At 37.3% G+C, this 18,111-nt stretch overlaps 1 protein-coding gene across 4 annotated transcripts in view; it reads left to right on the top strand.

Moving 5' to 3' along the window:
- Positions 1 to 1,635: 1,635 nt before the first annotated feature.
- cntn4 (contactin 4) overlaps positions 1,636 to 18,111 on the top strand; it is a 155,666-nt gene continuing 139,190 nt past the window's right edge. For 2 of the 4 annotated variants that reach the window (XM_081381413.1, XM_081381411.1), the window contains exon 1: positions 1,832 to 1,949. The gene's annotated coding sequence lies outside the window, so the exon portion shown is untranslated. Of the gene's footprint in view, positions 1,950 to 18,111 lie in introns of all 4 variants that reach the window. The other 2 variants (XM_081381410.1, XM_081381412.1) reach the window with 2 other exon arrangements.

Here is an 18,111-nt window from a genome sequence, read left to right as displayed (position 1 = left end):
TGCGTCTTATGGTATCCTGGGAAACCATGAAACCTCCATGAATTTCATGTTGGACAAAAGCGAGTACATCGCGCAAATTGGACTGATTTTTTCTTCTAAAAACACCTAGCCGACCTAGACCTAATGTTCTATTCTTTGTTACTGAAAGAAAGTCAAAAATATAGATTGTCTAAGTGATCTAACTCTGCCATGTCCTCTATCAGGTTATGCAATGAACACTGATCAAATGCGTTATTCTCTAACGTTACATTTCATTTCGACTTTTTTTCTCGAAACACAACGACTTTATTCTCGACATTTAACGAGTTTATTCTCACAATTACTTCGACTTTTTTCTCGAAATTTAACGAGTTTTTTCTCGAAACACAACGACTTTATTCTCGAAATTTAATGAGTTTATTCTCAAGATTGTATTTCGACTTTTTTCTCGAAATTTAACGAGTTTTTTCTCGAAACACAACGACTTTATTCTCAATATTTAATGAGTTTATTCTCAAGATTGTATTTCGACTTTTTTTCTCGAAATTTAACGAGTTTAATCTCGCATTATAATGACTTTAATCTCGAGATGGTTTTATTTTTTTTATTATTGCCTGGCCCTAATCCTCTTCCGTACTATTTAGCTAAATACTCTTTATATCTTATTTTTCTAGTCAACTAACATGCTATAGCCTATATTATGGTAACTAAGTGGATTTCCTGAGGAACGTTAGGCTAAATGTTATGTGACGATTGTTCTCCAGCTGTTTTACCTCTTTCCGCGGTTGAAAAACACTGATTGGTCGATATTATGAATAAGGAATACATTTTGGTAAGTTATTACCGAAGATGATCAGTTCACGTGCCTCTAGGGATCGGTCACGTCACATTACAAGCTCCAAACGGTATTTATTATTTCGTAATAGAATTGACAGAATCTGAGACCTGAGATTTTTCATATCATAAGTAATTTAAACTGCTCTGTTTTGTCTGTCGGTCTCCATGTCCTCTTTGCTTCACGATCTTTCTGTGCGTTGGACGTTTGTTGTTCCTAGCCATAAAAAAGTTTGTCATCTTTGGCAGCTTTCCCAAATAGCCTACTTACAGTATCTGAGTCTTTTTTTCTTTTATTTGAGACGCTTGGGTAACTTCGAAACTTTTCATTTTCACGTTTAGACTCATCTTGCTCTGTTTGTGTATTTCCTGTATCGTTGTTGTCATTGTCAGCGGGCATCACAAAAAAGTTTGTTACCTTATTCTGCAATTTTTCCTCCTTTTTTCAGCACCGCTTGTGTAGCTTCGCTTCATTTTTACTCTACTCTGTACACTCTGTCAATCACTTCTTTTTCTCTGTCAGTTTTTTGTCGCAATACAGCCTTGTCACTTTAGCAGATGCGTGAGATAATGGAATAGTCCAATGTAGTGAGGTGGGGGGCCCCCTCCTTTCTGCGACTAATGATTTGATGCCATTTTTCGCAAATGGAGATTTAGAAATATATAATTTGCGAAAATTAAAAAAAAAAAAATTAAAAAAAAAAACGTAAGCATAAATTAATGGGGCATTTTGGGGGCCCCTAGGTAGCTTGGGGCCCAAGGCAATTGCCGACCTTTGCCTAATGGTAAAGTCCGCCCCTGGGGAGGTGCCCACCCCGTGCCACACGAACAGCGCGCGGGCTCATGTTGATCTAATGCAGGAATCAGCGGGGACCGTGTGTGGATAACGCGATATCTCCAGCTGAACGCTGGCACTCACAAATTCTGACATTAAGCGGCACTTTTTGGAGACTGTGTCCGTTTTATTTGGATGCTCGGTTCAGTGAGAGTCTCGCAGTGAGCCCGCATTACTCTAAGGAAGGGAAGAGACTCGATGTGTCACAGTAAGTGCGTCTTATCAGCTGTGCATCGCTCCATCATACTGATCTCGGGTTTATATTGCTTCTCTATCTGCACTTCAAACATTTGTGGAGAGAGTGAGTATGCCGATGCACGTTTCGTCATGTGTTTTTGGTTAGCGACATAGGTTATTTTCTTTAGTCATTTACTTCGATAAGGGACACATCCTCACTTTGACGACTGCTCAGACGTCTCTCCGTTCATTTTCAAAGATTTCTATGCGATATACAACCAAAAAACTAAAGATCAGTTTATTAATGTTGTTTGTAGTAGTGCTAGTAGTAGAAGGCGTAAATTAGCACTAGAATAGTTGTATCTAGTTGGGAAGACAGTAGTGATCAAAATGACTAGTTTGAATGACTATTATATTATAGTAGTAGCAATTGAATAGTTTCATCAGCATTAGTTGGACTCACAGTATCTATCTATCTATCTATCTATCTATCTATCTATCTATCTATCTATCTATCTATCTATCTATCTATCTATCTATCTATCTATCTATCTATCTATCTATCTATCTGTCTGTCTAGTCTCGTCTCTCACTGCAATTGTTGTAATTGTTATTTGATGTACATGTGGTAAATGGAATATCATTTACCTTACATTATTAACAAGAAAACATTGCTATATAAATTATTCACTATTATTATTATTATTATTATTAATATTGTATTTTTTTATGTACCGTGTTTACATGCATAAAAGTCTCATGAATGGCATTTTTAAAAGTTTTGCATTGCTTCAAAAGTAATTTTCATAGTGCAGTAGCAAGAATACTTTGTACAATTTTATCAGTGCAAACTGTTGTTTTGGTATTATCGGTATTAATGTGACTGGTATTATGCTGGCAGGCACAGAGGTGTAGGCTACCTTTAATTTATTCACAAAAAACTCACAGATCATTTTGTGTTCCAAGTCATGGGTCCAAGAGTTGGTCAGTTGTTTACTGTCTAATGAGTCTATCCATTTTCACTAGTTTGACACATTCAGGCTGATTTGTGCACCTGTTACGATTTCATTATCCAGTTGACAGCGTGATCAGCCAATCAGGTGGAGTCACAGCCTCATGTCACGTGACTTTTCACCTGTATTTATATATACACACACACATATATACATATATATACATGTTATGTTCATTACATTTTATTTCCCCTCTCTCTCTCTCTCTCTCTCTCTCTCTCTCTCCAAATAAATATGTTTGTTTTTAACCAAGTGAGAGTGACAAGAATCTTGATGTTTGCAGTGAAAGTCATCATCACTGTTGACTTTTCAAACCTTGCTCGAATTGATCTTACTTACTGAAACAGCTGTTGTTGGGGTTGTGTACAGAGCGCATTAACGTCAGGACGGGTCTGCATTACCGATGCTTTGAGACATGTTGCGCTGGGGTTAATGATCTGATATGCTCTGGGTTTGATTCGGTTAGAGAGCGTTATGTTGGAGACTAGTGCCTCTGCAGATGTTTATTAATCCGCTCTCACTGTCCCTCCATCGCTTAATCCGGCCGGATTTACTGATTATTGCTGTCCACAAACCCCATAAACCACTCACAATATATTTATTTATTTCCCGTGAAGGATTTACTCGCTGCATCACGTTAAAAGTCATATATTCCTTATATTTTGCTCCTTATTTGATTTATTTATTAATTTAGTCACTATTGGACTCACTATTCGGTGTCGGGGTTCTGTCGGCAAAGATCAGCGATCTAAATAAATAATGAAGTTATTAAGTTATAGACCTCATCTGTATATGTGGTTGGATAGACAGACTTATCTAGCATCTGTCGCTCAGCATCACAGACTGGAGCTCCTTGTGCTAAGTACAATCTCATCTCGTCTGGTGGCCAAGCAGATGAGGTTTTATATGGATCATATTTAATGTTAATCACTGGTCAGGCTATAACAATGCAGGGCATGTTCCTGGCTTCCTGGCTTTTCTTTCAAAGCAACCTTTGTTTATGTTCATGTCATAATACATTAGAGACAAATTCAGTGTGATTGCATACATGCATGCAAATGAGATCGGTATAAATCAGGCTAACATTTAATGTCAAAACACTGCTGATAGGAGAATATGGTGCATAATTATTGTTTTGGATAATAATGTTTTGGCGAACAGCTGAAGTCGTTTTGGATGTCCTTTTTGATATACTACACGGTCACAAATAGCAAGCGTTATCAAGACGAAAGTAAGAGAGAGAGAGAGAGTGAATGTGTTCTTATGGTAAGTGTGGCGGGCTGTCAGAAGTGATGTAGTGCAAGTGACATTAAAAAGATTCTGGGGTGGTTGCATTTCATAAAAATTTTAATGGATGGTTTCTGCTGGGGGAAGCATTGAGAAAATGTTACAGGAAGGCCACTTCTATATAATATATACTTTCCTACTCCTTTCTAAGAAAAGTTACTGAAATGAGTGGTATCTGCGTGCAGGTCAGAGCTGAAGAGTTTTAATTTAACAGGTCATTTTCATTTTACACTTCATTTTCACTTCATTGGCAACAGACATGTGAAGGCGACTAATAAGTAAAACATGGTGACATTAGTTGTAACTTTCTTGCAAAGAGTGTTAGCAGGGATTGTGATCACTCTGATGAAACTTGTGAAATAATAGAAATTATAATGAAAACTTAAGCTTTTACAGGAAGAATGAGATGGGTTCCATATTAAAAAGCTTGTTAGTTAAAGGGATAGGTCAACTAAAAATGATAATTCTGTCATTAACTCAACCTCATGTAGTTTAAAAAGAAAAAGTTAATCTTTTTTCTTATTCTGTGACAAAAGAAGATTTTTTTTTTAAATGTTTGAAATATCTTCTTTTGTGTTGTTCTGTAGAAGATCATACAGGTTTGGAACAACATGATTTTTTTGGATGAACTATTCCTTTAAAATATGTTTTGCTTCGTCTGGTATTTTGAATACTCGTCATGTTTGCTAGGAGACTTACACCATGTTGCTCCCTTCAGGGAAATGCAGAGTCCCTCGGGATCTCGGCGTTGTTACTGTACCCTTCTAAGCGAGTCCAACTTTTATGTTTACATAGAGCAAATTCAGTGGGCAGCCCGTGTTAAAAAGCAACAAAGCCGTCATTGGGAATTCAAGTTAATTTACATGTGGGCGAGACACAGCTGGCCACTCTCATGCCTGGCAAAATAGCATTTTGGACAGTGTCCTGAGAAGTCCGTTAGCATCTAATCTAGGGGCTCTCCTCTCCCAGCGGACCGTGCGGTAAGCCAGGGTGAAGCCCTGCAAATAAAGACAAATGCTCTGTGTCATCCGCCTTGCGCCTCCAGTAAGAGACTCTCCTTTCTGCTCTGCACTCTGTGGGTTTTTAAAAGCAAACAGCGACGTGCAATTTTTCAAAACATTGTTATGCACAGAGAGGCTGTGGGCCCATGATGCTTCTTTCGCCCGTGCGCATGCTGAGACTTGTAAGCCTCTTGTGTCGTATTAAGATGATTTTTTTTTCTCCCTCCCCATCCAGCCGTTGTGGAATCTCAAAGTCTGTTTCTTTCTCTCTCTCTCGCTGTCTTCCACCCCCTTTTTTCTCTTTATCGAGAGACAGCCAGTGTCTTAGCGCAAGCATATGCTGAGTGCCTTTGACACATCTCTTCTTACGGAATTATTTGCATATTTGCCAAGCATAGAAATTGATCCAGCTGACATCACAGATCAAAGCCTTGTATACTGACAGCAGTGTACTAATGGATCTGAGATGGCTGTCAATTAGGAAAAACAATCCCTCTGGTGATGGAAATTGTTATATCTCAGATACCTCTCGAGAGTGTGTGAAAAAGGTGTATTGAATGCACTTGCGCACCCTTCAAAGGAAGCAATGGGTCTAGTAGATTATTAATAGTGTTCCTAGTGCTTTGCATTGATGGCTAAAAGGCTAAACTGAAGACATAAACGCTACTGGGAAAAGGAAGCCTCCCTTTTGTTTTAACACATCATGTTTTATTCCATGTTGGCTTGAAGTTGAGGGAAGCTGACAGCAGCGTATAATAGTGTAGATGTCTCTTTCACACCATTGCACTTTTTTAAGAGCAGAAACACTTTTTTAAGGGTTCAGGACCATAACCGAACAAAGCAAAGCTGTATTGTTACTGGGATCAGAGTTAACAAAAAACCCTCAAAAAGTGTGTTTTGTGAGAAATTGCCTTGAAGAAACTGAGTGATTTTTGAAGACAGGTGAAAATGTAAGGTTAAGAGTAGTGGAGGGGCAGAATCAATTTTCTTTTTTTCCCCAGTTCCAAGTTTCCTGTCTAAAGGAATTGTTGTAAAATACAGCATTTTGTCGGACTAAAGCTATTGTTTGGGCAAATATGCTAAATATTGAGTGAGGGTACATTCAGTATTAAGCGTGTTTAAAAAAGTTCCCTTTAAAGCAGTGCTTTTCATTTATTCTGCTGCTATCATCACTACCACTTAATGTCTCCGAGCTGTATTTTAAAGCTCCTTGGCTTCATGTAATGATCCTCAAACATGATTGCAAGTAGACCGGCCACAAACAGAGCTATCATTCATTTTAATAACATCGCCATTGTGCCTTTTTTATCATGCCTTAATGTCCAGTTATGTGAATGGACTTTTATTTCAGATTTCAATGTTACAGACACATTCAAATTATGTTTTTTTCTTTTTCTTTTGGGATTTACAGCCTCAAAAAATCACTCTTATAAATACACTTTCTTATTCATTTTTCATTCTGGTTGGAATGGTAATATTACGATACTTTGATATACTACAGTATGATTACCATGGTATTTATTTACCAAGGATAAATATATAAAAACTGTTTGTGCATCATTATTTATCTAAGCACATAAAAAGAAGGGGAAAATTGCTTTGAGTTTAATAACCAACACATCTGTCTCTAATAAGCTGTGGGTCTGAATTAGTTCAGATTCACTGAACTGTATCCCATATCTGCCATTTATAAATGTGTTACAGACCTATTATTGTCTGTTGTTTCTTATGCAATCAGGGTGCAACATTTTCCTTTGGGAATATGGGTAATTGTGGGTTTCATTAGCGGAGCATAACATGATAAGGCAGTTATGGAACTGTTGGCGCTGTGATTCCGGTTTTATTATTTACCTTTAATGTGCTCCCTGGTTGTTCTTCCCTCTAGTAAACTTAAGATGTCAGATAGAGACGTTGTATATGATGTGCTTTAATGATGGCCGTGTCGGGCAAATTGTTTAATCTGCAAAGTGCATCGTGCCAAACCACATGGGTGTGTTTTGAAGTGCTTATGAGAAATCTAAGACAATTTTCTTGGGAATTCAGATGGTGCTAAAAACATACTACTACTTTATGTTTTGGAAAAACAAACAAGTGGCTTCTGTCCATGAGGAATATTAGCCTACTGACTGAGATTAAAGTTTGGTTAGATAATTAAACTTGAGTGTATGTGTGCTTCTGAGAGCGATCATGATGTAATCTGTCTTAAAAGATAGAAAACTGGTCACAGGCAGTGGTTATGCTGGTGCATGGTTTTTACAATAAAAAAACATTAAGGTCATAATACAGATTTCAATAACATTAAAGGAGCTATATTGGATATTTTTTTACTGTGCACTTTTTCCTTGAGGTCCACTTATGATGTTACATAATATTTTTCCCAGTGCCTAAAACACTATAATTGTCCCATTATAATTTTATTTTGCATTAAAATGTTTTTGAAAATGTTCCATTACACCATAACCAGGCATGATGTAATTTGTCTTTACACACCGAAAGTCTTTTTTTTGGTCTGTGGCGTAACCATATTAAATGTTTTTAAATGTTACACCATTTCTTTTTTTTTCTAGCCAATATTAGGCAATAAATATCCAATATCTAAAAAATATAGATCCAGATATAGGCGGCAGTGGCTCAGTGGTTCATGCAGATTGTCTACAAACCGAGAGGTTGGTGGTTCAATCCCTGGTTCCACCTGACCAAGTGTCGAGGTGTCCATGAGCAAGACACCTAACCCCAGCTGCTCCCAACGAGCTGGATGGCGCCTTGCATGGCTGACACCGCCGTCGGTGTGTGAATGAGTGAGTGAATGGGTGAATGTGAGGCTATGTAAAGCGCTTTGGTTGCCATAGGTCTGTGAAAGCGCTATATAAATGCAGTCCATTTATTCTTGGTATTATGATTTTGTTTGTGAGGAACTTCCAATGTACATTTCACATTTTCACCTTAAAGAAGGCAGAAATGTGTGTTTAGAGGGTAGTACTACTATAAATTACGTAGACCTCACTGTCTTTTTTGGTTAAACGATACCCGTGTCATTGTGTGTCCTCACACGACTTCTCAGGTATGAGAGATTACTCCAATTTCCTGTGTACTTCTAACAAATTGTTGCACCAAAGCAAAATCCAGGCCCTCATGTCTTACCAGTGATAGAAATGGGGAACCTTTTTGTTAGATTAGATTATAACTCTATTTCTCTGTGCCACCACAATATTCTTAGTTCCCATTTCATTAAAAAAAAGCACTGCCTTCTTCAAGGTGAAAATGCATGGGCCCATGGAAAGAGTCAGAAGCACAAAGTCTCCATTCCCCAAACTTCTTAAGCTTTATTCTTTGCAATGATTGACCACATCTCATTATATAGAAATGTAAGACAAAGAGAAAAACAAGTCCATATAAGAAGAAATGCATAATTTATTTATTTATTTATTATTGCAGGGACAGTGCATATTAATAAACATTTCTGCCAATATGCCAGAGTTAGCCAGAAGGCTATTTTCTTATAATGTGACAATATAAGTTCTGGACCAAGAACAACATTTCCCCATCTTTGCCCTGTGGGACTGGGGTGAATGAATACATTCAGAGCATATTCAGATAACGAAAAACATGTGAGCATGCAGAGAAAAAGAGGGTGAAAAGGCAGGCTGAGAGACTTATTTTACACTTTTACTCCAAATACCCTAATTTTTAGCTCTTTAAAATATGTCCTGAAGGCCTAAGGCAATTCACAACATAATCATCTCCCAAAGGCTCAGGTTTGAGAAGTAGCAAAGCGATTATCTCCCTATAAAAAAAGCTTTGAATTATATTACCATGTTGGATTGACTGTCATCTCATCTTATCTGGTCAGATAAGTCGCCTTGATGTGAGTTATGGTTTGACCGTGATAATGAATCAGCGGTTGATCTTGATTTGACAAGCTGACGGAAGGCTACTGAAAATGTCTTTGTCAAATTGGGATCCAGGGCTTGAGTTTTCTAAAACCCACAATTTAGACAAGCTGTGCAAAAATGACATTTTAAAGATGCATTGTCTCTGAGGGAGGAAATGATGGAGTGATACTTGCAGAATGTAGGCCACTATCCTACAGAAAGCAAGTGTGCATATCAAGACCAAGTAGCATTTATATAACAAGTGCCCTTTTCAAAATGAGCACAAATATGAGCACTTCCTGTCCAAATGTTACAGTAGGCTTAGGCTACAGCATGTGTTAATGTTGCAGATGGTATGTTGGTTACATACTGTATAGGGATGGGAATGTTTTTCAGTTTTTCATTTTGAGTTCTGATAGGTCTTAAAAACGAGTACTCAAGTACTAGGGGGCAGGGCATTTGCAGGGGGCAGGAAGGGGCGGGGTGTGTCCGCCATGACAATAATGAAAATACTTGAATTAGTACACTCTTACGAAAATTTATGTTGACAAATAAAAATTGTGACATGAAAATATGTATCAAAATGAAAAATATGATTAGAAAAATAACTGCTAGATTATCAATAATACATCACTGTTTTCGAAAAAGGATAATTTAAAAGGAATAGCTGCATGTGGTGATGCTAAAGAGTGAATGAACACATTAGTAAACTGAATCCCGTTCTATATTACACATCCTATATGAGATGAATCAAATTCTAGACATGTAACATTACAACTTGTATCTGCACAAAAGGAAGAAAATGCAAGTGAACTTTAACTGTTACGTGCTAGCCAGAATGTGTTACTCCCATTGTGGATCCACTCTTCCCATAACAATGCACTGAAACATGGACAAAAATTCACCAGTATTCTATACAACAATAGTGTTCTCATTATAATGCTATGGCAGATTGGTGCTGCACATCTTGCACTTAAAGATAGTTCACCCAGAAATAAAATTCTGTCATCATTTACTCACCCTCAAGGTTTTCCGAACCTGTATGAGTTTCTTACTTCTGCTGTACACAAAATAAGATTTGAAGAATGTTGGTAACAGTTGACGGGCCCCATTGACTTCCATACTATTTTTTTTTTCAATACTATGGAAATCAATGGGTCCTAATCAACTGCCATGATTTTTCACTTTCAATCAACTTGCCTTTTCAAGTTTTGAGGTCTAAAAGTTGAACTTCTGTCACTGTTTCCTTACACTATTTCTAATCACCTTATAGGCATCATTGATCGTTTTTGCAGCTTAGTTTTAACACACATTTTTGGACATTATGGAAAGCTTTGAGTTCTTAAAGTTGCATTATATTTTTATAGTACACAGGAAAAATGTATTCCTCATCAAATATTGGGCCTCTCTATTGGTTATCACAGTCTGGCTGGTACACATCACCCAGAAACAAGGGTGGCTCTGTCGAGTCATTGGCTAATCCAACTCATCACAGGCGCTGTGCTAAATAGTTGGAGAGGCACAAGAATTTGTATTGTTCCTGCCATAATGGTGATGTAATGGTGGTGGTGTTATGTTGTTGATGCCATTATTGTTCAAGGCTCAGGCTGTAATTTGGCTTAGGCTGTAATACAGGACCATAGCAAAAGCCTTTATGGGGCAGCGAGCTGCAATTTGAGCAGAGTAGAATCAGTAAGCCATTGTTGCAAGGCTGGAGGTGTAACATTAAACAAATATTAACTATTTCAGTGCTCTTTCTTTTTAAAAAGCATCTTAAATTTTAATCCTTAAATAAAAACGTTGCTAAAAGTATTGTATGTTTAACTATCATGAACAGATATGAATCAGATTAAGCATATTTATCAAAGTGGTGACATTTACATAAATCAGTAACAATCAGCTGAGTCATAATAAAGGGTTAGTTCACCCAACAGTGAAAATTCTGTCAGTAATCACTCACCCTCATGTTGTTCCAACCCGTAAGACTTTCGTTCATCTTCGGAAAACAAATTAAGATATTTTTGATGAAATCTGAGAGCTGGCTCACTCCTCCATAGGCTTCTAAAGGATCAGAACTTGCAAACCCTGAAAGTTAGTAAAGACATCGTGAAAATAGTCAAAGTGACTACAGTGGCTCAACCATAAGTTTATCAAGCGACAAGAATATTTTTTGTGCGCAAAAAACAACAAAAATAACGACTGTATTCAACTATTCATTTTAGTCTGTGTGGGCCTGAATGAATTCACGTAGTGTGTTGTGTTGTACGTCACACACATGACCAGCGTCGGCCAATTTTGAGCCTACGTGGTGGCGTACAACCCAGACGCGCTGCGCTGTTACACTACGTGAATTCATTCAGGCCCACACGGACGAAAATGAATAGTTGAATAAAGTCGTTATTTTTGTTGGTTTTTGCGCGTAAAAAGTATTCTCGTCGCTTGATAAACTTATGGTTGAGCCACTGTAGTCACTTTGACTATTTTCACTAGCCTGGCAAGCCAGACCTACATCAAGATGTTGGGTCTGGCAACTCACCTTAGACACGGCTCAATCCGAGGGGCGGGATAAACGGCTGTCTTTCAAATTCCCTCTGCACGCAATAGGACAGCGCTTCAACCAACCAGAGCGTTTTCCCAACAGCGGAGCTAACGTTAGTTGATAGATTAAGCTTTTGCGATATCTGGCCGGCAAAACTACAAACACATCTTCCTTTTTTTAAGAATGACTTAAGTGCCGCTCTATGCTCTTTTCTCAAAGAAAAACCTAACTCCAAGTCCTCCAGAGTCACGGACAAAGCCGATTCGAAAGATGTTCGCCAGCAGCAGCAGCTCTTCTTCGTTTTTAAGTGGCAGGTAACCGTCGCAACTCTGTCGTCATTATGTTAAGCCCGCCCCGCCTACTCTACACACGACGTGATTGGCCTGACCCAGTTTAGGTTTTTGCAGCTCGAAAGTCAATGGAGAGTTGCTAGACTGCCCTGGCTGCAAAATACATTTTGCTGCCGCTAGGGTGCGTCTAGATTTCTAGGCTATATTTTCACGATGTCTTTACTAACTTTCTGGGTTTGCAAGTTTCGATCCTTTATAAGCGTATGGAGGAGTGAGCCAGCTCTCAGATTTCATCAAAAATATCTTAATTTGTGTTTCGAAGATGAACGAAAGTCTTACGGGGTTGGAACAACATGAAGGTGAGTAATTACTGACAGAATTTTCATTTTTGGGTGAACTAAGTTATCCCTTTAAATGAGATTGTAGTACATCAAGTTCTGCAGATTATTAAGTATTAGTATGTTTAAATTCGAATAAAGCATCTGCAATGTGTCAATGTTTTTATTAGAGCCTAACAAGGTGTTTGCAAATGGAAGTATCATTATTCAGAGACGTTACATGCTAAATATTTAGCATTTCGCCTAGAGGTAGTGATAACAAAGATAACAGGGCTTTTGTGCTTTCAAGTCATATGCTTTTTAAGTAAGCTGGCTTAAAAAAAAGCCTAATTGATTCTAGCCCTTATTTAATCCTGTATTGATGTCGGTACTGTATTTTGTGACCTCACTTAAAGAGCAAGGTTTCATTTGTTAAACTGAATAATTGTTTATTTCTTATCACAAATTTCTGGAGATCTGGTGCTAAGCACGTTTTCTGTGGATTTTGCAGCGTATTAATGTTGGATTTATTGTTGTCAGCCTAAAGATACTGCTATGGCAAAGAGTGTCCAGTGCACCAGAACTCACAGCCTTGGGCATTTGTCAGCTGTCGATGTAAGATCTTGTTTGGTAGTAAAGCTTAAGGCACACTGACTGCAATTTCACACTCCCAGCTACTTCTTATAAATCTTGCAGAACTGTCGAATATATGACTTTGGTGCTGTATTTCTTTGTGCTTTAATTAATCTGGCATTCTTTTATTTTATAGCTGTGGTGTTGTCATTTTAATATTTGTCCATTTATTGTCCATACATATACCTCTGTAATTTGACAAATTTACTAATTTAACCCATTTCTTCTATCTTTGAATATTGCTCCAGACAATGAGGAAATTATTGGATATAGTAAAAAGCAAGTGTTACATACCAAAAATGAAGCCTGGTGGTTAGGAGGAGATGCACACAAATTAAGAGGGATTAGTAAAAGCCGAGTTGGAGAATGTTATAATTATGAAAAATATATATGAAGACAGGTGTTTATTTTCTTTGGAAGGTCATGTACAGACGAATAATGCACAATAAGACCAGTAATGTGCATTTAAAAAGTAAATGTAAGGTCAACTGTGATTTTATGCTTACACCCCATGGCCACTTCCCATTCATATTTAATATCAGAATAATATCCGTGTGCACATGCATGATACTTGACTGATTATATTTCAAGGATTTTGAAACCTTATTTTATATAAAACATTTAAAATGTTTACCACTGTTTTTCAGTAAATATAGCATAGCATGACATTTAATGATTTTAATTTGCATTAACCTATATATATATATATATATATATATAGCAGGTGTTACATACCAAACTCAACCATGACCTCATCAATATTCCTCATCCGAAGTGCAAAAATTCAAGCCAGCGGGCACATAGTCGGTTTAGTTTGTGGAGAGGGAACAGGGATGATTAAAGATTAAAGATTATGAAGACCAAGGGGTCAAGGTTTGACTGGTTAGGATAGCTATAACCTCTATTACTGTAACTACACACCGTCTGGATAAAAAAAAAAATCTCCATAAACTGCAAAATAAAATGTGTACATATTTTGAGACCTATCTAGCTTACATTTTATTTTATTTATAGTAAATGTTTTTTAGTGTCCAAATCAGCATTGTCATGGTGTAATGTTCTTGCAGCTCCAAAGTAATTAGTATTGGAATCATGTAAAGCGATGAATTGACCTACATTAAAAAAGTGAATATGGTCAGTTTTGACTTCATTAAGAGAGTATAAATAGTGCTTTTATTTAGTATTTAAAGAGAGTAAGGCAGACTGACAGAGAAAAGTGAAAAACAGGCAGATCTCAATGAACCTTTGACTGCGAATCCTATTCTCCTCCCTACATTGTAACGAGATTGGCAAAGACAGAGTGGCTCAGCCATGAAGGTTACATCCAACACAAAGAGCTCAGCTTCAGAGAGAGGCAGCAGAAAGACTTTTGTGCGGCTTTGCGTTGCAAGCCATAAGAAGACATTTTAAGCCACTCTCTTTATATCACCCATTGCCTGAAGCTCCATGAAGTAGCGGTGACTTTTTTATGCCTATGCGTTCCCTCACCCATCTTTCTGAGTGCTTGTCATTGATGCACCAATGCATGCCTGACTTTCAGCACCCTGGGCTCCACTCTGGTTTAGAGAGAGGGATTTTCTGGCCCAAAAAAGCATGAAAGATGCAGGAATGTCACTTAAAGGAGTCATGAACTGCATTTTTTGTTTTATTTAATAATGTTCTCTGAGGTCCACTTATAATGTTATCAAGATTTTTACGTCAAAAACATCCCAATTTAGAAGTAATAAGATATTTTCTATCCTGTTTTGACCCTCTTTTTCGAACACTCCGTTTTGATAGGCATGTCGCATTCAAGACTTGGAAGTAAGACATGGGGTTTTTCAAAGCAAAAATGGAATTATGAATAAATTTGCCATTGTTTGTCACACTGTCGTTCTTATAGGCTATTTATAGTTCATCCTATTCGATATACAAGTATACATTGTAATTTTATTTGTCGTGTTTTAAATAAAATTAAACGGGTTGTAATGTCTTACTGATGACAAAACAGAAGATGTCACGCACTGGATTACAGCCAAGGGATTAGATCAAAACGATAACAAAAGCAGCGTTCTCTACGTGCTCTACATGCGTGAATTGATGGGCGGGGCTAAAGAGGCAATGATGTAGAAGTAGGCGTTGATCTTCTTCTGCAGAGGCGGTCTTTCGTCGCACTTTGATGTCATAATGTGACAAAATCCGAAACAAGTCATTTTGGTTTCAATAACAGCTGTTTTTGGACGATCAAGGAAGTTTTGACTTCTGAAACTGTGCAATGACTGAACAATGACTTCTTATATGTCAAAAGATCAAGGAAAAATGTATTTATCAAATGTATTTATCAACGTATACCCACTTTGAAAATAGAAAGAAAAAAAAGAAAGAAAAAGGAAATGCACGACCCCCTCCAAGGCACCTCGAAGACAAAAAAAAAAAATATATATCCTGCATGATTTTATTTTTGAGCTGTTTTTGACCATGACAGTTTTTGAACACCCACGCAAAGGACATTGATTGCAAGTGTGTTATGATTTGCAGAAAGAACACCGTGGTGCCACTAGACAATAGATAATAGCTCTATAGGAATTACACTGTTAAGGACTGTTCTCACCAAATACTATAACTATAGTGTTTTAATAATCGTTCCAATTCTTTGTGAATAAATAAAACATTGATGAACATTGGTGTTGACGTTAATATAGTTAATATAATATAGTTAACTTTATAGTCATATTAGTCAATTACATTAAAATATATAATAATATATATCAATTCATACATATCTTTAAGACTGGAATGTAAGATAATTACAACAAGGCAATTTTGGAATTTAAAGAAAAGTGTGGCAGCATTTGCGGCAGTCTCTGTTTAGGAAAGGATGATGTGTTTGAATGACAAGACGTTGTTCAAACTTACGTGTTTTATTATTTTTATACAACAGTTGCTTATCTTCCAGACAGACTGTCGATCTCTGTATTAGTGGTTGGGATTTTTCAGGAACGAAACGAGACTGTCTTTATGAGTGATTGATAAATCAATGTCTTACTTGTTATCACATTACCATCTTTTTTTGTGTAGTATGATACAAGAGTGTTTGTCTCCTTACAAGAGTGTGTTGCAGTGTTACATGTTCTTGACCACATAAGATTACGCATTTAATCTGTGAACAAACAGGAGACAATAAAACAATTGACATTGTAAGTTGAGAGGCATGAGTGCACTAGATTTGATCAACACATTTCTTGAAATAGCGCATTAACCCCATCTGCTGCTGGATCAATTTTGTAGCTTGTTCTGCGGTCTGGATTCTCCACCTCATTTGTTGCCCATCTCAGTCACGTCTCAGTATCAGCTATAAATTAAAGCTTGTGGTCGAATCAGCATGCCTGTGATGACCAAGCCCAATGGCCCTCATCTAAATGCTGTTTTTGTCCCTTGACCCCTCGAAAAAAGAAAGAAATGGCTCTCATTTAGAGGATTTTTAGTGCAAGCATGTCATCAGATCGGTTACATTCGCATTTCCAATCAATCACAACCATTAACTCGTACTTAGAAACAGCATGGTAATGGAGACCTCCGAAATTAATTTGTTCAAGAGGATTTTTTTCAGAGCAAATTGTTTAAATTGCTTGTTTTATTGTAAAATATATGTAATGTGATGTATGTTTCTGTCATTGGTTATCATCTTGCTGTCATCTTGATGTGATCCCATATTTACCACAGTTTAAAGAAATAGTTCAGCCTATAATTACATTTCTTTCATCATTTACTCTCTTTCATGCTGTTTCAAAAACATTAAACCGTAATTATTCCAAACTTTTGACTGAGACTATTAGTAATAAAAATACTATATAATTTTTTAGTTTGTCATACGAGAAAACACCAACATTTAAGCCATTATTCAAAATCTGATCTCAATTTTAAGTGCATGCTCAAGCATTTATAATGTATAAGATTTATAATATAATGTATAGACTATTTAATGGTCCATTTTTTAAAAATAATAGTTTTATGGTATCACTATGGTATTTTTGTGTTATTTTTGGAGCTTGATATCTCCTGTCCCTCTTTACTTTCATTGTATTTACATTATTCTTTTTATTTTATTTTGTTTTGTTTAAAGCAGCTAGGATGTGCTAAGAAAGAGAGCCATACAGGTTTGGTTGAGAACATTATGACAAAATGGTTGAGTAAACAATGACAAAATAGAAATTTGTGTTGACCATTCCTTTAAAATATCAACTAAATTATTAGGAATATTGCTCTTTTGTTTGTTAGAAAGATGCCTTTGTCCAAAGCAATACATTGGAGCAGTCTTCTAACTGGGTAAAGGGCATTGCCAAAGGGCACAGTAGTGATAGAGGATCTGCTATTGACAGATCTTGATATAGAAAAAAACCATATCCGCACATCTCATCAATGTACATCCAGCAGATTTTGAGTCTAAAAGGTAGACTGTACTGGCCCGGTCTGGTTTCAGATGAAAGACAATATCCCTCTAACCCAGGTACAGAGAAAAGTGAGCTGGTATATGAGAGCAGATTAAGGTGGAGCTGGGGTTGAGGAGGAGGGGTGGAGGGTGACCTGGAGATTGGACTGATTGAAATAGAGATAAGACATGATCTAGGACATGATCTAGGTCGGCAAATCCTTAGCTTAAGTTGTTGACGTTACTTTTCAGGAAATAAAGTGGATTCAATCTCGGCAACCCTCATGATTTCGATCTGGAAAGCTCTTTGGAAATCATGCCTCGGGGTTAGGCCGGATATTCGAGCGGAAAGGTGTTAGCATCTTTTTAGTTTGGGCACGGCTGAATTAATAAACTTCAAACTGTTAGACTTGTCCGCTGCAGCAGCTGCTCGTTCTGCTCTCAAGCCGTTTTCATTCCTGTGCTTCCTCCTAGTAAAGCAGAACTCTTGACATGTTCCCTCTCACGATTGCTCTGCTCACTCTCTAGAATGCTGCATAAATCACACTGCGTCCCATTTACATTCGTCTTTGTTTGCCGGCAGTTCAGAACCGAACGCCCCTCAGTTCACCCTCCCAGACAGCCGGTCTGAACAGGAATCTGAGAGTGGAATGGAGCACAGAGGAATCCATATATGCACTTCAGAGAATAGATTGATCCATGTTTTCTTCTCTTATTTTTCAAGTTTATATTGCTACCAGTGTATTGAGGTTTACCTATTTGTTTGTTTGTTTTTGACCTCTCCAAGAATTGGACCCAAGTGTTTTTAGCTAGTAAAGTCTGGGGACATATTTCACAAAAAAAATTTGCATAAAGAAAATGTAACATACCCTTAAGAGTTTTTGCAGTGTGGCATTTTGACAAATGAGCACTTTCCCCCCAACATC

The sequence above is a fragment of the Scardinius erythrophthalmus genome (genome assembly GCF_964197995.2).
Source record: "Scardinius erythrophthalmus genome assembly, chromosome: 12".
NCBI lineage: Eukaryota > Metazoa > Chordata > Actinopteri > Cypriniformes > Leuciscidae > Scardinius > Scardinius erythrophthalmus.
This window is presented reverse-complemented; position numbering and strand designations above follow the sequence as displayed.